Source organism: Lepidochelys olivacea (assembly GCF_965140295.1).
Source record: "Lepidochelys olivacea isolate rLepOli2 genome assembly, chromosome: 1".
Taxonomy (NCBI): domain Eukaryota; kingdom Metazoa; phylum Chordata; order Testudines; family Cheloniidae; genus Lepidochelys; species Lepidochelys olivacea.
In genome coordinates this window covers 327725461-327750769 of record NC_140411.1, presented here as the reverse complement: position 1 = coordinate 327750769, position 25309 = coordinate 327725461, and the positions used below count along the sequence as shown (strand labels likewise).

Sequence of the window (25309 nt, the reverse complement as noted above, 5' to 3'; positions counted from 1 at the left end):
AGGGTCCAGGTCGGGGGGTGACTCTCCCTCCCCAACCCCTTATGCCCCCCCCCCTGCCCCAAATGCAGCACCTCACAGTTTATCAAACTCTCCGGACTATCAGCCTGCTCTAGATCTTGTTCTTGCCTCAGCCTTACCCGAACCCTATTCCAGTCTTGTCTTTGCCCTAACCTGACCTTGCTCCAGCACTGTTACTGACCTGTTTCAGCCTTGCCCCTGCTTCCTGACTTTCCCTGGATCCTCAGACTCTGACTACCCAGCTTCGACCTTTGGCCTTTATCTGGACCCTGGATACAATACTGACTTAGCTTGTTGCCGAACTCTTGATCACCTGGCTTTGACCCCTGGCTTGCACCTGGACTGCAGCTATGGTATGGATTTGGCTTGTCCATGGACTGACCACTTGGACTTTGGCTACAGCACTTAGTCTGACTTGACTAAGGACTCTGATCTCAGTTCTGAACCAGGCCTGTCCCCAGATCTCAATTCCAGTGCCATCCTTGTCCTAGTCCTGAACAGAGCTCTGGCTTCAACTTCCATTCCAATCAGTATGCCTGAATATCAGGAAGCAGCCCTGACATCTTGTCATAAATATAAAGGGAAGGGTAAACACCTTTAAATCCCTCCTGGCCAGAGGAAAAACCCTTTCACTTCTTCTGTCATATCTATTAAGATAACCTCGCTGGCACCTGACCAAAATGACCAATGAGGAGACAAGATACTTTCAAAGCTGGAGGGGAGGGAAACAAAGGGTTCCTTCTGTCTGTGTGATGCTTTTGCTGGGACCAGAGCGGGAATGCAGGTCAGAACTCCTGTAAAGAGTTAATAAGCAATCTAGTTAGATATGCATTAGATTCTGTTTTGTTTAAATGGCTGATAAAATAAGCTGTGCTGGAGGGAACGTATATTCCTGTTTTTGTGTCTTTTTGTAACTTAAGGTTTTGCCTAGAGGGATTCTCTATGTTTTGAATCTGATTACCCTGTAAGGTATTTACCATCCTGATTTTACAGAGGTGATTCTTTTACTTTTTCTTTAATTAAAATTCTTCTTTTAAGAACCTGATTGCTTTTTCATTGTTCTTAAGATCCCAGGGTTTGGGTCTGTGTTCACCTATGCAAATTGAGGATTTTTATCAAGCCTTCCCAAGGAAAGGGGGTGTAGTGCTTGGGGGGACGTTTCCAAGTGAGCACGTCCCCTGTTCTTTGTGTAACACTTTGGTGGTGGCAGCGTTTAACCTAAGCTGGTAAGAATAAACTTGGGGGTCTTTCATGCAGGTCCCCACATCTGCTCCCTAGAGTTCAGAGTGGGGAAGGAACCTTAACACACCTGAATAGTAATTTATATTTACTAAACAAAAATGCAAAGTCCAAAAAATAGTTGAGCATCTTCTGTGGCAATGCAGGGAGAATTACTCAGAAAGAAAGATTATTTATGAAGAATTGAAACACCTCACTGAAAGACTACAGCCTGAAAGGATTAGTGAGAGTACCAGGAAAGAGGGTAGCAAAGTAATTTGCTTTTTTAAGGATATAAGACTGGATGAAAGAATATAGATTTTTGCTTTCAAGAAAACTGCTGTAGGTGGTGGTCATAGCCTCACATGCTTAGACTGCTGTGCCACAGAACGACAGGAAAAGAAAAGGCTACAGGGAGGAACTCTGCAATCATTCCCTAGAGAGGAGGGGAACTGGCAACAGACCAGGAGGAGTTCTAGGGGGGATTAAGCTCTGAAATCCTGCCTTGGAATATAGACTCTGGCAAAAACCCAAGAGGGGGTGAAATAGCCCCAGGGAGTGGAGGATGCTCCAGTGATAACCCAGAATAGGGCCAGAAGATAGGAAGGAAAGGTAGGAAGAAGCCAGAGAAACAGCAACCAGGTCAGAGCTTGAGCAGACCATGGTTACTGGGCATAGGATCCCTGGACTGGAATCCAGAGTGGTGGACATGCCTGGGTTCCCCTACCAGCCACTGGGGAAGTGCCACAGACTGGGAAGAAGACTGCCTGCGACAGTTTGTCCAGCAGAATTTTGATACCCCAGAAGGGGAGGACTACAGTGACCTGGCCGGAGGGCCAAGCCATGAAGACGCAACACCATGAGTGATGAAGAGGAAGTAACCTGACTCCAGAGAGAGAGCGTGAGACCATGGAGTGAGAAACCATGGGAGGAGGTGTCAAACTGTTCATGAGCTAATTCCCCAGGTGGGCCACAAACAGGCACCACAGCAGTGAGTAGTGAACCCCATGACAGTGCCTCACAGAAAATTAATACTGACTACAGAGCAACAGCACACAGATCTGTCTCATGTCTGAGAAAGATGTGACCCACCATTTTCCAATCTAAGGCATCCTCACAAGAACGTTTTGTATATCAGCTTGGCTTGTCTAGTCATGTGTTCCTTTCCTGACAAGTGATAACTAGGAATGTCTGCAGGACACTGATCACTCCCACATGTGCAGGGTTTCCTGACTCAAGAACTGAAAGACTTTTTCACTTCTTTATGAAGGTTGCTTTGTTTTATCTACAAAGTTATTTGCAATAAGGTTTTTAAAAGATTTTTAAAAAATCAGGATCAAGCCTTTTGTCTTCCCCTGACAAATGAGATTCCTGTTCCGCTAGGGATCATACTGTATAGCAACTTCAACTGCACAAGAAGGCATCCTAGGATTCACTTTACACCTTTGTCAAACTTCACAAATGGGATGTGTAAATGTAAGAAAAAATACTTTATTTTTCTATGAGAGTCTACTAGCTTATGTTTCTGTTAGACTGATACAGAAATATATATTTTGTTCCTGAGAGTTCGTTTTCTGTTGGTGACCTTTGGCATGTCACTTAACCACTCTGCACATTAGTTTCCTACCTGCTAAATGGAAATTATGACACTTACTGACCTTTGTAAAGGATTTTGAGATCTACAGATGAACAAGTGCTATATAAAATGCAAATGGTACTATATACATTCTAGGTACTAATATCCATTACGTATTACAGGCAACAAAAAAACAAACAAACTAAAGTGTCTGAATTAAAATTAAATGTAGGTGTCACACAATTAAACACTGTCTCAATTGAAATCTTAAGGAAAAAAGTATAACCATTCAAACCCAAAGGCAAATAAGTTTGCTAGCTATAGTACCTCAAAATTAGTACAATAACATCCAGATTATAAAACACAATCTAATCATATCAGTTATCATGAACTGAATCTGCTAGGTTATCAGAAGCCTTGATTTTGGTTCTATTTTAGCAATACCACAATCAAATAATGAAATAGCTAAACCAGAACTAGACTTGTGCTGGAATAATCCATTATGATGTCACATTTTAGACATACATGCAATGTTTTACCTGCTTGTAAACTGCCAATAAGAGTTTTTCTTTATAAATATAGACAACCCAGGACTTTGTTTTTTCTGATCATTGCCACAATGGTGAAAAACTAGGAGTTCTTAGTCCTTTAATTTTATGTCCCCACTTCCAAAAGTGACAGGTGTTAGAAATCAGAGCTCACATTCAAATTATGCACTGTTTTAAAACTTCCTTTCCTAATCTGACCCAGAAAAATTTAACATGCCATTTTCTATCATTAACTTGATAGACAATATTTTAAATAATCCCCAAGTAACCTCTTCAGTAATCTAATTTATTGCAATTAAAATTAGTTTCCTCTCATTGTTCTTCTGTTATTAAAATTAAGCAGTGTTGTATTGTACCATCTGAAGCGGTCATCCTATATTGTAAACCTGTCACTTTGAATACTCTAAGAAACACCAGGGCAAAATCACACAGGCTTCAAGTATGATCCTTTGAAATATTCCTACCTCGCTTAGCACTTCCTACCTCTATGTTGAATGGAGTCCACTTTCAGAGGATGGCTTTTTCAAAATTATATTAAAAAATGTGAAAGTTTGAATAATGAACTGACAAATTTCTATGTCCAACCCTATACTAACACCACTTCATAATTTTCATTTCTATAAACCCTATCACATAGTTATACCACCCAAAATAAAGAACTATGGAAAATTAATAATTACTGCAATTCCTGACTGAAGAGTTAAATTCACCCAGTAAACAAAAAATGACAAACTCAGCCCCGGAATACCAATCCAACGAAGCCAGGACCAGCCATACTGGCTAGCCAGCACGACGACCGAGATACCCAAGACAGAAAACTCAAATCTCTAAAACTCAAGAACCAAAATCATTCAGTATTAAATTAATAGTCAAACAACAGTTTATATGATCATATCCAAAGCTTGCTTTAAGTTCTAGATATAAAAATAGAGCAATGACAGTTTCTATAGATTTTTTGTTTTCCTAGCCACAGCCCTGGAACGATCTCCACAGCAACGCTATTCCCTCTCATACACAAGTTCCAGATACAAAGATAGTGTGATGAAAGTTCTATAGATTTTTTTTTTTATTTTTATTTTCCCAGGCGGCACATCTCAACTATAGCCCTAGGGTAATCTCCACAACAATCAAATGTAAGGCAAGAGTTGGGTCAAAGCCCTGATGCAGCCAGACAGCAACCTCCAGGTCATAAATTGCTGAACATGTGTTTTTACAAAAGCTCCACCTTTACTCAAAGGCAACTAATTTTCCAGTTACTGTATTAAAAGCCAAAATCAAATTCCATTTAACAAAACTACAAACTAAGTAAGATAACCATGTTACTAAAAGATTTTTTTCAACAATACAGTAAAATAAAGGTGAAACCAGTATGTTCCTGCTATCCCACATATCTGCAAGTGACATCTGATAAATCTGCTCTTATCTCAGCAAAAGTCAAACAGCCAAATATAGTCCTCAATTCTCTTCATACTGGGGGCTCAAAAATAAAGTCTGAGAATTTTTCCAACTGATATCCACTGTTATTCAAATAATAAGTAAGCAAAAACAATCTTTAGAAACAAAATCCCAATGCAATCCTGTCCCTTTCTTTCCACAGAAAATGAAACCCATTAGAATATACAGCAATTTCAGGCAAACTTCGGTAGTACTGAAGCTACTGCAGCATTTCATAATTTACTAGATTCCCAATTTCATCAATAAAATGTGAAAACTTAAGAATAAAAAGAAAACACAGTAAAAGGAAGCACTTACTCCTGAGATAAAAGGCCACTCCAATATTTTCATCATCTTCTCAGGAGTATAAGACAGCCTGCACAATGCGCACTTTCAGTATGAAAAATGATGACAACTTCAGCCATGTTTTTTTTAGTCTGTTTCTATACAGTATAGGGGGTTAAGTGTTCTTTGTTCAACTGTGAAAGTGCTTTTTAATCACTTGTACTTTTTGTCCAGCTTTCACCTTATTTGGCGGTACATTTATTCATATGAATAGTGAACAAGGGACAATATTGCTGCATCTCTTTCCTTCACGAAAGTCAGACAAAATATTACATGGGAAGATTTCCCTTGAAGACCATTCTATTTGCCTACTACTAGTCCTGGCTTTAGGCTCCCCATCTACTTCTGATTTCATCATGCCCACCATTCAAGCAAAGGGCTAAAGTGTTCATCTTCCTTCACCTTATCAGATCATTTCTCATAAATATGTGGAATTAACTATTATCATGCAGTATTTTTAATTAAGTTTTAAAAATATTACAGAGTAACAGCCTTTCACAAATGTGACCGAAACATATACATAAATGAAGATTAGGACAAAGGAATAAAACTATTTAAACCAGAATGAACATAGTTATTTGGTTCACTAAAAACAGGGGTGGCGGGGGGAATACTGGCAACAGAATTCCAATTGCAAAATATAAACTTGAGCCATGTAATCAATATGCACAAATCTTTCTACTGACATATAGGAAGGTAAGAGGTTTTCAGTCTGAGTAGTCCTGAAACACTTCTGATGCATTTGGAATCTTGGATCACAAACAGTTACACACCTCACCAAATGCAGTAACAACCAAATTCCTGTCTTCAAGGACTGTATGTAATCTAACAAGAAAGATTAAAGCAAAAGTAGCTCCAAACTGAATGAATTCTCATCTCTGAGAAATCCAGGTGTTCAAGATACCATAGTGCTGAGTGTGGTGTAAGAACCTAAATAGAATGGAACATCTTAGTCCCTGACCTTGCAAAAATTATGCACATCAAAGCCAATGTGATTATTCTCATGCTTCAAATTGAGCACATACATAAATCTTTGCAGGATCAGGATCTTAAGTCTGCAGCTTATGTTTTAGCAGCGTAAAGATGAAGGCACTGTCTGGGCATGTGGAGTGTCATATAGGGTATATAACCTAGGGGTCTGGCATATCTGTTCTCTACTCACCGAAGCAGTACCACACCGTCTCCACTGCTATTTAAACCATGCTAACTGGCTGTGCAGTGTCTGTACTCTCCATGTCATAACAAGTGTAGACATACCTTATGATTTTAAGCAGTTTATACAGATTACGAAATGGGACTCCTTCCTCCAAATCATTTGAATTAAATGCAACTGGAAGACTAGATCTAGACTAGGTACTAACAATGACGCAGACTAAACTTGATTCTATAGAAACCCCATGTTGCTAGTGGCATTGTCTAATAAACTGTTCTATTTACCCCCCCCCACAACGACGTCTCAGATGACCTCTTCTTCCTAGATCCCAGTATAAGAAATCAAATGGCAAAAAGCTTCATTAACACAGAGTTAACATAACCTGTTTGAAAATCTGTTTAAGCACATGGAAATAAACTAAGTGCTCTATAATTCTGCTAAAATCTAAAGATGCCACGTTATGCAAAACGACACTCAGAAAAAAAACAAGCCCCAAAGTAGTAAAATTTTTCAAAAACATCAGAAAGAGCTGGTTCAATAATTATAGATCCTCAATTATATTAACTTAATTGAGATTTATAAAAGGTACATAAACCTCAATTTTGTCCTGTTGTGATTACACAATATAATGTAGACTTTAATTAGGTCGGGGCGGCCAACCTGTGGCTCTGGAGTCACATGCGGCTCTTCAGAGATTAATATGCGGCTCCTTGCACAGGCACTGACTCCAGGCGTGGATCTAGAGACACTAACTTTCCAGTGTGCAAGGGAGTGCTCACTGCTCAACTCCCTGCTCTGCCCCCACTCCACCCCTTCCTCCAGGGCGACTTCCCCTTCCCCTGAGCCTACGCAGACGAAACAGCTGATTGTGGCGGGCGAGAGGCGTGGGGAGTGAGGGGCAGGTGCTGATTGGTGGGGCTGCTGACAGGCGGGGAGCGGATGGGCGGCTGCTGATGTATTACTGTGGCTCTTTGGCAATGTACATTGATAAATTCTGGCTCCTTCTCAGGCTCAGGTTGGCCACCTCTGAATTAGGTGATCATTTACTGTTTCTCAAATACAATTTTCTACAACTTTAGAGCACTTTGTAACTTGTCATTCTTTTCTGCTAATTTGCATTGTCCTATGAGCCCTGCATATCTTTATTTACATTTTATATAATATACTCGCTCTATTATTTTAATAGTCTTGCAATATATAATACCATATATTTTCTTTTCAACTATCAGCCTTTTCAGCACAGCATTCTTAAATATAATTTTAAAAATGAGGCAATAAAGTATACAACTAGTTTATTTTAGGTACACATATGATGGCATATACAGGTCATGTAAACTTGCAACAAATTAGCTTAATAATTAATGTTCCATCACCTAAAGTACCTATCACACTATAGCCAATTTATAATTAAAATATTTTTCCAAAGACTCCTGGTTTATTTTTTATTTTCCTAATGACAATCATATGCCTCATCTATTATAATTGGGTTTTCAAGCCACAGTTTACACAGTTTCACTAGCAATGTGAAAAGGCATAGATATAGTAGGCTTACGATTTCTGCTCAATCAGAGCCCGTAGAAGATATCTTTATCTAGGTATCAAAGTACCCAAGTACCTTATAAAATAAGTTTAGCTTTTGTTCTATTAAGAAGGCTGCAAGAAGAGGTTGAGTACTGGAAGTATATATAATCTGCATGCTTGCAGGGTGAGGAAGATTGGCCCAAATACTGTAGCTTATGCTCCGACATGAACTGCATGAGGCGGTCAGATATTTTAAACTTAACATCTGTATTAATTGAGGACAAATGATGGATTCAGATATTATATGTTTAAAGGTCTGTATAAAGAGGGGTCAGAAGGAAGTTTATAGAAAATTACTATGATGGGAACAGGAGGTGGTAGGTACTATAGATACAAGGGCAATATTCTAGCAAAATAGCATGAAGAGGTTCAAATACTGTTCATACAACATTATTTATTCATTCATTCTTCAAGATCTCACTAAAAGATGACTACCCATTTTGCATCATCTGTTCTAGAAGACAGATGGAGAAATTCTAATGTTCTATATTCTGGATTAAACTTTTTCCTAATTATTGTCATCTTGGTTTCAACAGTAATGAGGTAAGAAGAATGTATAAGCGATTCTACACATTTTATCAGATGCCAGAATTTTCCTTGTCTTTTTAATTACTCTTGCAACTTCACACATTAGGGCCAAATGCAGAAACAACAAAAAAAATCAAAAGCAATTATTGGAAATGAAGAGGAAACAGAGACAGGGGCATTAAGGCCTTGCCTATAATTAAAAATCGGAGTTGCCTAGCTACATCATTTAGATGTATGAAAAATTCACACCCCAGAGAGCTGTAGTTAATTCGACCTAACCCCAGTACGGACACTAGAGAAAGCAACTACAGTCGTTGTAGTTCAGTCACTCTAGTTAATCCATCTCTCCGAGTGGCAGCAGCCAGGTCAAATTCTTCCAGATTAGGGTGGTTTAACTAGAACACTCACGAGTGAATTTTTCACACCCCTGAGCAACTTTACTAGGTTGAATAACTTACTAAAGATCACACAGTGATAAAATGGCAGAGTAGGAAATTGAAAAAACACCTCCAGACTTCCAATTTTGCACCCTATTTTAAAAAATAAATAAAGGTGATCTGTAAAGGAAAAAATTGTCCTTATTTGCTTCCTTATGATACATAACAAAGGCCTGAATAGTTTTCTCTGAAGTGGGGGAAAAAGGAGGAAGTTGGGAAGGGACCTGACTACTTGTTTTATACAGTAGAAATTCAGGTCATGTCTACATTAGAAGACTAATTAGTAGAGACATGGTGAAACTATGACATCTTAAGTACCAAGACGTAAAAATTGAGCAACTGAGAAGAAATTTTTAGTCAAACAATTTAAAACTTTTTTTGTTTACACCTGTTTAGCTTAATGAAGCTGTAGATTTTTTCAACAAACCTTTGGTAACAATTTAACACCCTCATTCCTCCAATTAAGGGGTTAGAGATCACAATAAACATCCCCAGAAATCCAAAACCAAAACAAAGGAAGACCAAATTTGGCATTGCTGATACTTGATATATAATAAAGAAGCAAAAGAGGGCCCAAGCCCCCCTCCTTTTTTTGGCCAATCACCTTTAAGATGAAGTTAACACTGAAACGGCATATTACACCAGATCATTATGTTATATTAATTAAAAGAAAATGTTAGAATGTTGACAGCATATCAATCTTCATTTCTGATTTCTCAGGAGAGATCTGCTTTCCATCTGAAAGCTAAGTCTGTAATAAGGCCCTATCCAGAAAGAAAAATATTGCCTGCAAGGCTGCTGATCAGGTGGAAGTTTTTCAAGCTCTCTTAACTATGCAACCACAGAGACTGCTCCCTCTTCTGAAGAGACAAGTACTCCTCTCTAGTAATTACAAAATGTACCTGTAGCAGACATTCTGTAGTTAAAAACCATCCTTGGCCCATATCTGGATACTATCAAGATTGGCAGGAAAGTCCAGGGTCAAAGAGTTAACCCTTCTTTAGCATGTGAAAGTGAAGGTGCATTCTTCCTTTGCTAACTATCTGGAAGCAAATTAGCAACAAATTTTAAATAAGCCATGGCCTAAAGATGTAAGAACTTCCCAACTTGACAGCACCATTTCAGGTGACAGAGAAGAGCTATGTACGTTAAAGAATCCTCTCTCTGCTCCTACCCCGACCAAAAAAAAAAAAGAAAAAAGAAATATACAGGTGCAAGAAGGAGGAGTGTATCCAAAACACAACAGTTTATGGAAAAGAAAGGTTGCCTGGCCATATAGAAGGGGCTGGAGACTCCTTCGTAATCCTAAATAAAGCATGCACTTTGCAATTACTTTCTCTCTTTCCAAGGAACATGTTGTTGTTTTAGCTTTACATTCTGGAAACAGGAGGGAAAGAACTTTTTTGCTAATCATGGGAGTACTCTGAATTCATTTTATTTATACCTCTCCAAAAGGCAGACCACAAACATTACATAATTTTCTGCAAGGTATGCTACAACACATCTGTGTTAAACAGAGACAAGTCTATCAAATCAAACATGCAGTTCAAAGAGAACAAATTAAAGAACAGTGATCTCTTCACAAAGCTTCCCAACTGTCCATCCAAAAATTTTAACTAGTAACTAAGTCATCTAATTGAGTCAATGGTTATGAATGTACAACGTTATCAATGTACAAAGCTCTAAGATTTCTTTTGTGGAATTGTCTTCATTGTATCATTATTTAAGTTTGTCTTTATCTAAGCTCATATTATTCATCATATCACAGACAATTAGCTAGCTGCTTGCATTTACAAGTCTATTTATTCAAACGTGTCAGCCTTCCATAATCAGGACAAAAATATAAATATGAAGTTGTTATTCTAACCAGTGTTTTTATTGTTATTCCACAACATTCATAGTAAAAAAAAAATTAAGAAATGCTTTAATATGTACAGAACTAATTTGAGAAAAATTCAGGCACTTTCCTTAGCGACATGTCTTAAATGTAATGAAAACTGACAGCTAGAATATAACCAGACACCAGGATTATAAAAATTCAGAGAATTTTCCTTCTTCTACAAAAATCTATTTATGTAGCATTTTGGAAAGTGGCAGATATCTTCAAAGTTCCTTGTGGCAGTTACACACACAGGAAGATTACAAATAATTAAAAATGCTCTTATATTTGTTCTGCTATCACCACTTTAGATCACTAATACTGAATTTTAATAATTTAGTTTTCCATTATTTGTACAACTTGCTCACTTGATGAATTTCACTCATACTGAACAATGAAAACAGTATAGTCACCTTTTAGTTAATTTCACTTATTTTCTCCTACAGTAGCAAAATCCTGCAATATTTATGTTGTAAATAACGTAAGAGGATATTTAAATTTAATATTAAAACTTTGTCATTTGTATTTAATGAAAACACTTATTAGGCTTTGTGATTCGTGAAACCTAATTTGTGGTCTAAACCAGTGGTCCTCAACTAGGGGTACGCGTATGCTTGGGGGTACACACAGAGGTCTTCCAGGGGTACATCAAGTCATCTAGATCTTTGTCTAGTTTTACAACAAGCTACAGAAAAAGCACTAGCGAAGCCAATGCAAACTAAAATTTCTCAACTGATTTATACTGCTCTGTATACTATACAATGAGTAGTCTAGACAGGTTGAGAGCCACTGGCCTAAAGTATTTGGCAATGTCCTTATTAAAAAAAATCTGAACTAAAACATGTGCAACTGAAATGTTCAGTACAGAAAAAAAATTTACTCTTGTTCATATTCAATATGAGCTAAATGAGTCATAATTCCCTGCATCCAAACTATACCCTCCGTTCTTTGTCTAAGAAAAATATAGCACACAAAGGAACGTCTTGTCATTGCAGTCACCAAACATAGAATCTGACTTTGCTGATCTTGCTTCTCAGGTGTGCTGTATATTAAGTAAGCTGCCAGGGATAGTTAAGGCCTGGTCCTGCCACAACCACCATGGGGGAGCACTTACTACTTGAGCAGTCCCACAGACTTCAATGACAGAACATACGGTAGTAAGCACTACATTCCATAATAAGTATTTGTAGCATCAGGCAGATGTTCCTAAATAGTTATGGAAAAGGGACTTACTTTAAGATATTTCAATACAATGTTTTTACATTAACTGGTTCTTCACACATCTGATTATGAAGTGTTTACATTTTCATTAACATTTACATTTTTATTATAAAAAGTGTTTGTCTTTAAGCCATTGCTTACCTGTGTATTGTTTTAACCCTTTCCTAATTGGAATGCTAAAATAAATACCATCATACAAGAAAGCAATGTTAAAACCCATTAAATGTTTGCACACATATTCCAGAGCATAAATCCGAAATGCTCTTGTCCATTCAATAAGTAGAAATACATATAGCTAGTTTGAAGTTTCCCCTACACCACTTTTTACAGAGTGCCAGCTTCCTCAATCACAATAAAAAAAAAACTGGATGCAAAGCTGTTTGTTTCTGTTTTCATCAAAATTTTGTTCTACTGTCGCATTTTATTCAAGAGTTATAGTTCCTTTTGAAAGAATTTATAAAAATTGGTATGTGGCCACCTGGTGGTGTATTTCAATATTATTAAGCATTTTCTAATAACCAAAAATGCTATCATTGGCTTTACAGAGAAGCAACTTAAGGGAGGGAGGCAAACATTTTTTGTAATGTTCTTTTCTAATCTGAACAACATAACTAACAAAGGGGTAGTCGTGTTTGCCGCTTTTACAGGTCCAGACTAAGAGTCCTGTGGCACCTTATAGACTAACAGACGTATTGGAGCATAAGCTTTCGTGGGTGAATACCCACTTCGTCGGATGCATGTCTTCGTCGGATGCATGACCGACATGCATCCGACAAAGACATGCATCCGACGAAGTGGGTATTCACCCACGAAAGCTTATGCTCCAATACGTCTGTTAGTCTATAAGGTGCCACAGGACTCTTTGTCGCTATAACTAACAAAGGTAGTTTAGCAGGAAATGCTGAAGTATTTAAACCTAAAGAAGTACTCTCCACTTCCCAAGTAAAAAAACTTGTTCCTGTGGGCAAGCAGAATAAGGGCATAATGTGATAAAATGATTTTGAAAAAAATCATTACGGCTAGGCAGTAACCTAGTCTTGAATGGGTTTCCAGAACTACAGTATGTTCAACACTTTACCAGACATACCAACTCTCACAAATTTATTGCGAGATGGGATTTCTAAGTAAAATTAAGCCTCACTCATGATCTAGTGCTAGAACTCAAAAATAAATCCTGACATTTAAGAGTTCTATCGCAAGAATTTTACTTTTAATATTATTTAGAAATCACTGTCTGCCTCGGGTGGCCAGGGCTCCCACTGTCCCCGCTGCTCGGGGCCGACAGCCATAGCCCCACCACCCAGGGCTCCCAATGACAGCCCCAACCAGCTGCTCTCCCACCAGCCTAGGAAGTGGGAGAGGGACCCCACTGCAGCCTCCACCCGCAGGCCTGGGGAGAGTGAAGAACCATAAGAGGAGCAAAGGTAAGGCTGGGGAGGCTGCAGGTGGGCTGAAGTGGGTGGGGTAAGTGCAGGGAGGATGAACTGAGGACAATGAGGGTTGATGGAGTAGGGGGGCTGAACTGATGGGGTAGTGATGAGGGCTGGTGGACTGAACTGAGGGGAGGGGCTGAATTGAGGGGGGTTGGGTGGGGCTATAACTGATGGGGGACTGGAGGACAGACTTAATTGCTGGCCAGGAGATGGACTGATGTGGGGGTGAGAGCTCCTGGAACAAGGGCCAATGTTACCTTATATAGTACATATGGGAAGGTGAGCAACACTTATTGTCACATGCACATATCTTGGGGATGGGCAACGGGAGTTCAAATATCAAGAGACTGACCTAAAAAACACAATATAATCTTTTTTTTAAATCTCATGGTTTTGCGGGACCCGACTCATGATTTTTGATCTCTTGAAGTTGGTAATACTGCCTTACCCTCTGACCAGGCTGGGAGCAAAAATTGTATTAGGTGAAAAAGTTATTAAAATTTGATTTTAAAAATGGTTTCTTAGCACAGCCTTTCTTGTAGTGTAGGCAGGACATGCATGCATCTGAGGAGTCTGCTTTTTGTCTTCAGTTTGTCCAAACAACCACCAATTAGACAATTCTACTCAACAGCAAAACTTCTAAGGCTGGTTCTGTAGTGGACTCCTTGGCAGCCTAAGGCCAAGATCCACAGATAATCCACCTTGGGCAGTCCCTGCCCTGAAAAACTTACATCCCTCTCCAAAAAACAAGATAGAATATGGAGATATGTCTCATACAGTGCAAAAAAGGAACAAATATAAAGATAGTTTTGCTAGCAATTTTGGTTAGATAACTGAAGAGTAAAAATAAATTCGAAAATGATTTCTTAATATTTATGAAGTTTTAAAATTGCCATGTGGCTGCTTCTACAAACAGCCCTTTTCATTCATTGTCTACATCATACACAATTATAACTAAAAAATATTGTTTCTGTTGACTTCCTGTTTGCTCTCTAGTTGAAGTTACCTCTGCTTTTGGTATCTCTTGAGAAGCAAGAAAATTATGTAGTGTTTAAAGGTACACAGCTGATTGCAGAGACTGGGTGGCACTCTCCATTACCATTATCCTTTTTTAATGTCCCTTTATGTAGGGATTGGTTGACAGAACAGATATTTTAGTTACATTTTGTTCATCAAAAAATAAGAAATCCTGTTTTCCATGTTTGTTTCCACAAAGAAATAAACAATTTACGGTTTCCATCACTACCACACTTAAATAAAATCATGCAAGTAGAAAACCAGACACAAATAAATCCACAGTAAACAAACCCACAGCCAGCATCTTTCATCCAGTAGTTCTGGTATTAAACAGTGTTTCTTCTAGTGCTCAAATATAATTCTCATCATTTCTGAATATTTTGGGATTTACAGTATCTTGTAATTTGTGCATTATTTATTCTTATCTCTTTGGCATTGTCATAGCAGATTTCTTATCTAGTAAGTGTGTTCTAGGCAATTGAACATACATTATGCAAAATGTACAAATTAGTAATACCACAAACCAGTTGAGTGACTGAATAAGTTATCTACAAAGGTAGAAGAAATATTGATATAAATATTTAAATCAAAATATTCTAAATAATCCATCACATGCTTGTTATCTTTAAAAATGAATGCTACACTGAGACCTAAAAGGATATGAATAATCAATCACAAGGAAAATTAAAAAACAAACATATGTCACTGCTATGTAAACAGATATATGGATCATACTGTCTATAGTTTAAGCAATCTTTGTATAAAATGCCTGAAAATAGTGTTATAAAAGGTATATACTATTTCCTGCTGCTTCTTTGAGCAACTTTACAGAATTTATTTCTAGAATGAAAATAAAGTATTTTAAACCAAACGGTGAACTTGCTATTTAAATACAATTTCAATTCTCTTCTAGAGAAACATTACTATTCAGTATGCAATGCAACATAGCTTTATCCACTCTGAATATAAAAGCCTCTCGTGCTTTGTATATTAAGACAGATTCAAACAAAGGATGTTTTCTTTTGCGAATGAACACAAATTTTCTAATCGAGTTCTATATAACTACTTTATATGTGAAAATAAATCCCAAAGCCATTGCACAGACTATCAGCACTTAAACAAAGACTTTGAAACTATAATGGACCTAATGAGACAAATTTATGTCATAACTGAATGTCTTGTGTTTTCCTACTCTGTAGCATTGTAGGTGCCTGCCATCTGTGACCTCATTTTTTAACAGTGAATATCAAAGTTAAGATCAAATAGTTTTGTTTATTTTTTAAAATTTTTATATTTTCAAATGAACTCATAAGTTGGCCTCCTGAAATTTCTTCTTTCCTTTCTAATTGCAGAAAGAAATTCCATTCCCCTTGGCATCATTTCTGATTATGCCATCATCCACTAGGCAGAAACAGCATTTATTATGGAGGAAAGTTCTGTCTGCAGTTATATCAGCAAAGCTGTTCCAATTATACCGATGCCATAGTCTTATACAGTTGGAGTCTTGCGGGGGGGGGGGAGGGAAGGGGAGTGTTTAATCTCTTCCCTCCCCCCCCCCCCAAAAAAAAGCATAGGCACTGCATTAATAAAGAAAACACTGAGTTTGGAATAGAAGCTTGTTTATCTCACTTTTTTAAAAGTGGTCAAATTTAGTCATGGTAAAACTATTCATTAAAGCAATATTCATCAACTATTTTTAACTCTAGCCCCCACCCCAAATTTAAAAAAAAGTTATCGATACCTCTGCTACAGTCAGCCTACTGGAAATTAGAAATCAGCTCCCTGTGGTCCCCAGATGAAGTTAGACTGCCTTCAGGGCCAGGAGCAAGCTCTTCTGCGCCACTTAAGGGAATCCAATCCAGTTGGCTGGAAGGGAAAAGCAGCCTGTTTTAAGCTCCCAAGTGCTTACATCCCTGCTTGCTGGTGTTTCATAACAGAAAAAGATGCATTAAAGGAGCTGGCAGATAAGGACTGGAGGCACTAATAAGAATGCTCTCTTCATCTCACCAATTCCTGCAGGCTTCTCAGGGATAGTCTACACTACCATGCTACATCAGCACAGCTGCACCGATGCAGATGCATTGCTGTAGTACGTCTGGTGAAGATGCACTACGCCGACAGGAGAGCACTCTTCCATCAGCATAATTACTCCACCGCAACAAGAGGCGGAAGCTGTGTCAGTAGGAGACCGTCTGCCACCAACATTGCACGGTGTAGACACCACTTTAAGTCAATGTAACTTATGTTGTTTGGGGGGGGGTTCATACTCCTGAGCGACATAACTTACATCAATTTAAGTGGTAGTGTAGATGAGATCTCAGATTCTCTTGGAAGTGCCGGGGGTGTGGTTCACACCTAGCAACCCTGCAGCAGACTGGCTGGCTTTTTTTTTTTTTAATTCATTTGTGTGTGGAGCTAGAAGGAAAGCTTGTTTATCCTACACACATCCCTCTTATAGGAAGCAAAAAGTCCCATATATACCAGTCTTTCTGGTCTTCTAACTGCCCGTGCTACCTCCCCTTGCTGCTAATACATGTTGAAATTTACAAAAAATTATACCTGTAAGCAGCAGAAGAGAACAGGGTGGTGGGAAAGGAAAGTTGTGTTTTCTCAAATACTGACTGAACAGTTCCTAACAACTTTTTCATTTTTTAAAAGGAGATTTCTCCATCACATCATCTTCATAATGGATCAACCTGTCTGTTTATCTGTGCACCCTCTACCACTCTGGGGTCATGTTGACCAGATGTCATTTCCCCCACTTAAATGCTGATCCGAAGCCAGGTGCACACCATTTGTGAATAAACACTCCTGGAGTCACATGCCCTTCTCAGCATTATAGCAGCCAGGCCTTGTGTTTCTGCATGGATCCACACAGTGACCATGGATTTCCTTAAGACCTGGTGAGAGAAGACTTTTCAGCCCTGCCTTAAAAGTTGCCACTAGAATGCATATATAAGAGCATATATCAAACAAAAAATAAACAACAAAGAGGAGTCACACGTGGGACAAGTTCCAGTACTGCAACAAACAAAAGGAGCGCAAGAAGAATAAAAAAAAACAACCAGCAACAAGACCTCCAGTAATGCTCCCAGTGCCTGCCCCTACTATCATAAGCTGGACTGGATTTCTGTAAAAGAGGCCACCCTAAACCCTGGTATTTTGTGGACAGCACCAAAGGTACCCAAGAGACTGAGGAACCCAACCTTCAACGAGGAGGAAATTTCCTTGGAAAGCCAGGATCTCACCCCTCACCAAGAGCCCAACGTAGACCCAAAGACAGAGACCGCATCAAATATGGTTCCCAAAACCCACATAGACACTTAGCAGGACAATGCGGGGGACAGCATCTCTTCCAATAAACATTATGTGCTATAATACAACTGTATAGGACGGTTAAGCAGCTTTTGTTCTGAGTACTTGATAGCCACTATCATTTTGGGCAGATGTGTCAGGAGACTGGGTCATGCGTGGTCATGCCTAGTGGTCACAGTTCAAATGCCAGAGCCAAGGGTCAAGGTATACTCTGAACCAGGGCCAAGGATCAGACGCTTAGTCAGTCCAGATACCAGAGCCTAGGGTCAAACCCAAATTACCTAGAGTCAGGGAAGGCAGAAGCAGGACCGATCCGAAGGCACAAGCAAGGCTGGGTACAGGGCAGGGTCTAGGCTGGAGCAAGGTTGGGGGCAAGGCTTGGAGTAAAGTGAGCATAGGGAAGCAAAAAATCCAAAGGCATATGCATTGAGCAGCTGCTATCAACTGCAGCTGCTGGGCTTAACTGCAAGCCACCTGACTGCCTTACTGAATCAGGTGATTTTGCTGTGTTCCAGCTGTGCTCATTGGCTGCCTGACAACTGGACAGGCACAGCTGCAGGCCCTCATTCTTGTAGGCATGTGAGCTGTTATTCCACTCACCCCCCACCCATGCTCAAAATGGCACCCATGACAGGGAGAATGTAATATCTACCATGTTTATTTCTCTGATATATCAAATCCCCAACTATTGGCAAATCTGGCACCTCCTCCACCCCATGTTCCTTTCCCTCCTGCTTTACTGCCACTCCACTCTTTCCCTCTCATTCAACTGGCATCACGACAACAGTTAAAAATCAAACACACTGGCATGCAGGCATGTTTATTTGAATGGAAAATGCTTTTTCTTTTACTGTAATATAAAAAAGTACTTTGCTTCACAGTTTGAGCAATGTCCTGAGTCTTTAGCTACCGTATCATTTTATGAGGTATATTCCCCAACACAGAGATTACAAGGCATTCATAGCTATTTTTAATCAGACTCATCATTATTAACCCACTGGATTCAGAACAAGTACCGCAAAAGTCTGTATTTTGCAGTGCATTTTTGGCTGATCAAAAAATTATAGAATAGAATTTACGTTAAAAATAGTGCTCTATTTTGGCACAAACATTGAAAGACAATGTAGCCCTCTCAGGGCCACCTATATAGGTAGTGTTCCCCTTCCACTCCTGCACCGGTTCCAGGAGGGAGGGTAGGACTACACCCTGGTGAACAACTTCATTACACATCTTGCTGGTTTGCCCATTAGTCTTTTGAAAGAGACCCTTCTCTAAATCTTGGTAACATGCCTCAAGGGAACATCCTTTAAAGTGAAGACAGGATGCACATGCAATTACTAACTCGGCTCCACCAGCACCACCACCACTCCCACTCCCAGATTCCCAACCCTCCAGTGGACCAGTGACCCACAGAGCTGCACACTCAGTTATTAACCAGCCCTCTCCTACCCCACCCTCAAATGCGCCAGTGCACCACAAACCCAGGATTAGTACAGGGGCCCTATCCCTGTGCAGATACAAAATCTGCATCCACATCCAATCCGCAAAAATGGTCTGCGGATATAAAGCAGATATCCATGGATTTGGAGGGCTCTATCTGTAAAAGGGGGAGCGAAGGTGGAAAATGTCTCAATTTCACACTCACCCCAGATTCGAAAGAGACTATGAGCATGATATTCCAAAACCCAGGAAGAAGCAAAATGTCATCATTGCTGCCAGGGAGACTATGATTAGTACAGTGACTACCCATGCTGCTTCTCAGCTCCTGCACCTGAAGTGCCACAGCCCCCATGGACAGGTGTGTTATCCTCTGAATGCCTGACAAATCTCCAGGGAAGAATAAGTGTCTGGGGAGCTCATGTCTGCACCCCAAAAGATGGATTTGAAGAAAGAAGATTGGAGAAAAGGTTTTCTTACAAAAAGAGAAAAGGACAGAGAATTGACAACAAAGAGCACGGGAAAAGATATGGACATGCAGAAAAAGTTTCTGGAATTGACAGAGAAGCAGACAGTCCTGCTGAAGAACTTTTTGGTGCAATGTTCCCACCTACTCCAACCCAGTCATATCCTGCAGTCCTTTGAGACCAATGCATACTAGTCTTCCACAATTCCCAGCCTCAGGCACTTCCCTCCCCACTTCATCCCACAAGACAATGAGAACAGTCAATGAAAAAATAAACACTAGTTAAAGAATTTTTTTTAAAAAAATACAACAATCTGTGGAAAACTCTGCTACAATATATCATTGAGTTCAAGATCATAGCAGGATTCAAAAGGATTAGACATCTATATGGATAATGAGAATTAGTTACAGTAGATAAAATAAAATGTTAGTAAAGGATACAAACTAATATTCTTTAGGTCATGAATTAATCATTAATCTGATTTCTTCATGCAAAACACATCCATCTACCCACAAACAAGCAAGCAAGCAAATTCCTATAATTCACTCAAGCTATTTCTCCTACAGGCTGAGAAAAAAAACTGGTATTGTTATTTCTATTTTAAAATATTTAGGAAGTGCTGAGATACTGCGGTGACAGAGACCATACAAGTATAGATAGATATAACGGATGGAAAGTAGGAAAAAGCTTTCCCATGGATTGGTTATTCCATAATTGTTAACTACAGGATTTCTTGCATCTTCCAGTAAAGCATCTGGTACTGGTCATTATCAGAGACAGGATCCTGGACTACATAGACCAGTGGTTTGATCTGGAATGGAATGCCTATGTTCCTATGCCCTGGTCTACACTAGGACTTTAGGTCGAATTTAGCAGCATTAAATCGATTTAAACCTGCACCCGTCCACACAGTGAAGCCCTTTATTTCGACTTAAAGGGCTCTTAAAATCGATTTCCTTACTCCACCCCTGACAAGTGGATTAGCGCTTAAATCGACGTTCCCGGCTCGAATTTGGGGTACTGTGGACACAATTCGATGGTATTGGCCTCCGGGAGCTATCCCAGAGTGCTCCATTATGACCGCTCTGGACAGCACTCTCAACTCAGATGCACTGGCCAGGTAGACAGGAAAAGAACCGCAAACTTTTGAATCTCATTTCCTGTTTGGCCAGCGTGGCAAGCTGCAGGTGACCATGCAGAGCTCATCAGCACAGGTGACCATGATGGAGTCCCAGAATCGCAAAAGAGCTCCAGCATGGACCTATCGGGAGGTACGGGATCTGATCGCTGTTTGGGGAGAGAAATCCGTGCTATCAGAACTCCGTTCCAGTTTTCGAAATGCCAAAACCTTTGTGAAAATCTCCCAGGGCATGAAGGACAGAGGCCATAACAGGGACCCGAAGCAGTGCCGCGTGAAACTGAAGGAGCTGAGGCAAGCCTACCAGAAAACCAGAGAGGCGAACAGCCGCTCTGGGTCAGAGCCCCAAACATGCCGCTTCTATGATGAGCTGCATGCCATTTTAGGGGGTTCAGCCACCACTACCCCAGTCGTGTTGTTTGACTCCTTCAATGGAGATGGAGGCAATACGGAAGCAGGTTTTGGGGACGAAGAAGATGATGATGAGGAGGAGGTTGTAGATAGCTCACAGCAAGCAAGCGGAGAAACCGGTTTTCCCGACAGCCAGGAACTGTTTCTCACCCTAGACCTGGAGCCAGTACCCCCCGAACCCACCCAAGGCTGCCTCCTGGACCCAGCAGGCGGAGAAGGGACCTCTGGTGAGTGTACCTTTTAAAATGCTATACATGGGTTAAAAGCAAGCATGTGAAAGGATTACTTTGCCCTGGCATTTGCGGTTCTCCTAGATGTAGTCCTAAAGCCTTTGCAAAAGGTTTCTGGGGAGGGCAGCCTTATTTCGTCCTTCATGGTAGGACACTTTACCACTCCAGGCCAGTAACACGTACTCGGGAATCACTGTAGAACAAAGCATTGCAGTGTAAGTTTGCTGGCATTCAACCAAAATCCGTTCTCTCTCTCTCTGTGTTATCCTCAGGAGAGTGAGATATAATTCATGGTCACCTGGTTGAAATAGAGTGCTTTTCTTCAGGGGACACTCAGAGGAGCCCATTCCTGCTGGGCTGTTTGCCTGTGGCTAAACAGAAATGTTCCCCGCTGTTAGCCACAGGGAGGGGGGAAGGTTGAGGGGGTAGTCACGCGGTGGGAGGAGGCAAAATGCGACCTTGTAACGAAAGCACATGTGCTATGTATGTAATGTTAACAGCAAGGTTTACCCTGAAAGAGTGTAGCGACTGTTTTATAAAATGTGTCTTTTTAAATACCGCTGTCCCTTTTTTTTTCTCCACCAGCTGCATGTGTTTCAATGATCACAGGATCTTCTCCTTCCCAGAGGCTAGTGAAGCTTAGAAAGAAAAAAAAAACGCACTCGCGATGAAATGTTCTCTGAGCTCATGCTGTCCTCCCACACTAACAGAGCACAGACGAATGCGTGGAGGCAAATAATGTCAGAGTGCAGGAAAGCACAAAATGACCGGGAGGAGAGGTGGAGGGCTGAAGAGAGTAAGTGGCGGGCTGAAGACAGGGCTGAAGCTCAAATGTGGCGGCAGCGTGATGAGAGGAAGCAGGATTCAATGCTGAGGCTGCTGCAGGACCAAACCAGTATGCTCCAGAGTATGGTTGAGCTGCAGCAAAGGCAGCTGGAGCACAGACTGCCACTGCTGCCCCTCTGTAACCAACCGCCCTCCTCCCCAAGTTCCATAGCCTCCACACCCAGACGCCCAAGAACGCGGTGGGGGGGCCTCCGGCCAACCAGCCACTCCACCACAGAGGATTGCCCCAAAAAAAGAAGGCTGTCATTCAATAAATTTTAAAGTTGTAAACTTTTAAAGTGCTGTGCTTAAAGTGCTGTGTGGCATTTTCCTTCCCTCCTCCACCACCCCTCCTGGGATACCTTGGTAGTCATCTCCCTATTTGTGTGATGAATGAATAACGAATGCATGACTGTGAAGCAGCAATGACTTTATTGCCTCTGCAAGCGGTGATTAAAGGGAGGAGGGGAGGGTGGTTAGCTTACAGGGAAGTAGAGTGAACCAAGGGGCGGGGGGTTTCATCAAGGAGAAACAAACAGAACTTTCACACCGTAGCCTGGCCAGTCATGAAACTGGTTTTCAACGCTTCTCTGATGCGTACCGCGCCCTCCTGTGCTCTTCTAACCGCCATGGTGTCTGGCTGCGCGTAACCAGCAGCTAGGCGATTTGCCTCAGCCTCCCACCCCGCCATAAACGTCTTCCCCCTTACTCTCACAGATATTGTGGAGCACACAGCAAGCAGTAATAACAGTGGGAATATTGGTTTCGCTGAGGTCTAAGCGAGTCAGTAAACTGCGCCAGCGCGCCTTTAAACGTCCAAATGCACATTCTACCACCATTCTGCACTTGCTCAGCCTGTAGTTGAACAGCTCCTGACTACTGTCCAGGCTGCCTGTGTACGGCTTCATGAGCCATGGCATTAAGGGGTAGGCTGGGTCCCCAAGGATACATATAGGCATTTCAACATCCCCAACAGTTATTTTCTGGTCTGGGAATAAAGTCCCTTCCTGCAGCTTTTGAAACAGACCAGAGTTCCTGAAGATGCGAGCATCATGGACCTTTCCCGGCCATCCCACGTTGATGTTGGTGAAACGTCCCTTGTGATCCACCAGAGCTTGCAGCACTATCGAAAAGTGCCCCTTGCGGTTTATGTACTCGGCGGCTTGGTGCTCCGGTGCCAAGATAGGGATATGGGTTCCGTCTATAGCCCCACCACAGTTAGGGAATCCCATTGCAGCAAAGCCATCCACTATGACCTGCACATTTCCCAGGGTCACTACCCTTGATATCAGCAGATCTTTGATTGCGTGAGCTACTTGCATAACAGCAGCCCCCACAGTAGATTTGCCCACTCCAAATTGATTCCCAACTGACCGGTAGCTGTCTGGCGTTGCAAGCTTCCACAGGGCTATCGCCACTCGCTTCTCAACTGTGAGGGCTGCTCTCATCCTGGTATTCATGCGCTTCAGGGCAGGGGAAAGCAAGTCACAAAGTTCCATGAAAGTGCCCTTACGCATGCGAAAGTTTCGCAGCCACTGGGAATCGTCCCAGACCTGCAACACTATGCGGTCCCACCAGTCTGTGCTTGTTTCCCGAGCCCAGAATCGGCGTTCCACAGCATGAACCTGCCCCATTAGCACCATGATGCATGCATTGTCAGGGCCCATGCTTTCAGAGAAATCTGTGTCCATGTCCTGATCACTCACGGGACCGCGCTGACGTCGCCTCCTCACCCGGTATCGCATTGCCAGGTTCTGGTGCTGCATATACTGCTGGATAATGCGTGTGGTGTTTAATGTGCTCCTAATTGCCAAAATGAGCTCAGCGGCCTCCATGCTTGCCTTGGTATGGCGTCCGCACAGAAAAAAGGCGCGGAACGATTGTCTGCCGTTGCTCTGACGGAGGGAGGGGCGACTGACGACACGGCTTACAGGGTTGGCTTCAGGGAGCTAAAATCAACCAAGGGTGTGCCTGTACATCAAGGAGTATTTCAGGCAGGACTGCACGGAGGGTTCCAATAAGAAATGGTGCACCTAAATTATCGTTGTTATTGGAACAAGGAGGTTAGCCTGGCCTCTGATTGATACATGGCTAGATTTACCTCGCTGCACCTTCTCTGTGAGTGACTGCAGTGTGATCTAGACAGGGGAGGAGGCAAATGAGTACAAAACAAATCTGGTCTATTTCTTGTTCTGACCCACTCCATCTATCTTTTACATCTTTGGCTGGCAGCAGACGGTGCAGAAGGACTGCATGCCATCCACATCTCTTGCCTGCCTGGCAGAAGATGGTACAGTACGACTGCTAGCCATCTTCATCTCTTGCCTGCCTGGCAGAAGATGGTACAGTACGACTGCTAGCCATCTTCATCTCTTGCCTGCCTGGCAGAAGATGGTACAGTACGACTGCTAGCAGTCCGTATCGCCTGCCCGCTCACCATAAGACGGTTCAATAGGACTGACTGCAGGACTAAAGAGAATGACCTGGTCAAGTCACTCCAAATTTAGTCCCTGCGCCCATGTCTGCCCAGGCGCTCCCAGCCGACATGGCCAGGAGCACCTTGGACACGACGAGGACGACTACCAGTCGTATTGCACCGTCTGCTGCCAGAAGGCAATGGGTTGCTGCTACTGTGCAGCAAAGCCGTACCGCGTCTGCCAGCACCCAGGAGACATAGGGTGACGGTTACCTGAGCGGGCTCCATGCTTGCCGTGGTATGGCGTCTGCACAGGTAACTCAGGAAAAAAGGCGCGAAATGATTGTCTGCCCTTGCTTTCACGGGGGGAGGGAGGGAACGGGGGCCTGACGATATGTACCCAGAACCACCCGCAACAATGTTTTAGCCCCATCAGGCATTGGGATCTCAACCCAGAATTCCAATGGGCAGCGGAGACTGCGGGAACTGTGGGATAGCTACCCACAGTGCAACGCTCCGGAAGTCGACGCTTGCCTCGGTACTGTGGAAGCGCTCCGCCGAGTTAATGCACTTAATGCACTTAGAGCATTTTCTGTGGGGACACACACACTCGAATATATAAAACCGATTTCTAAAAAACCGACTTCTATAAATTCGACCTAGTTTCGTAGTGTAGACATAC

At 41.5% G+C, this 25309-nt stretch overlaps 1 protein-coding gene across 9 annotated transcripts in view; it reads right to left on the bottom strand.

Moving 5' to 3' along the window:
• The window catches only part of SRPK2 (SRSF protein kinase 2), a 309081-nt gene that overhangs the window by 264020 nt on the left and 19752 nt on the right, over positions 1–25309 (bottom strand). The window contains exon 1 of one of the 9 annotated variants that reach the window (XM_084644361.1): positions 16130–16232. The exons of 7 other annotated variants lie outside the window; for them this stretch is intronic. The gene's annotated coding sequence lies outside the window, so the exon portion shown is untranslated. Of the gene's footprint in view, positions 1–16129; positions 16233–25309 lie in introns of those variants that run through there. One more of the 9 variants, XM_084644356.1, reaches the window with a different exon arrangement.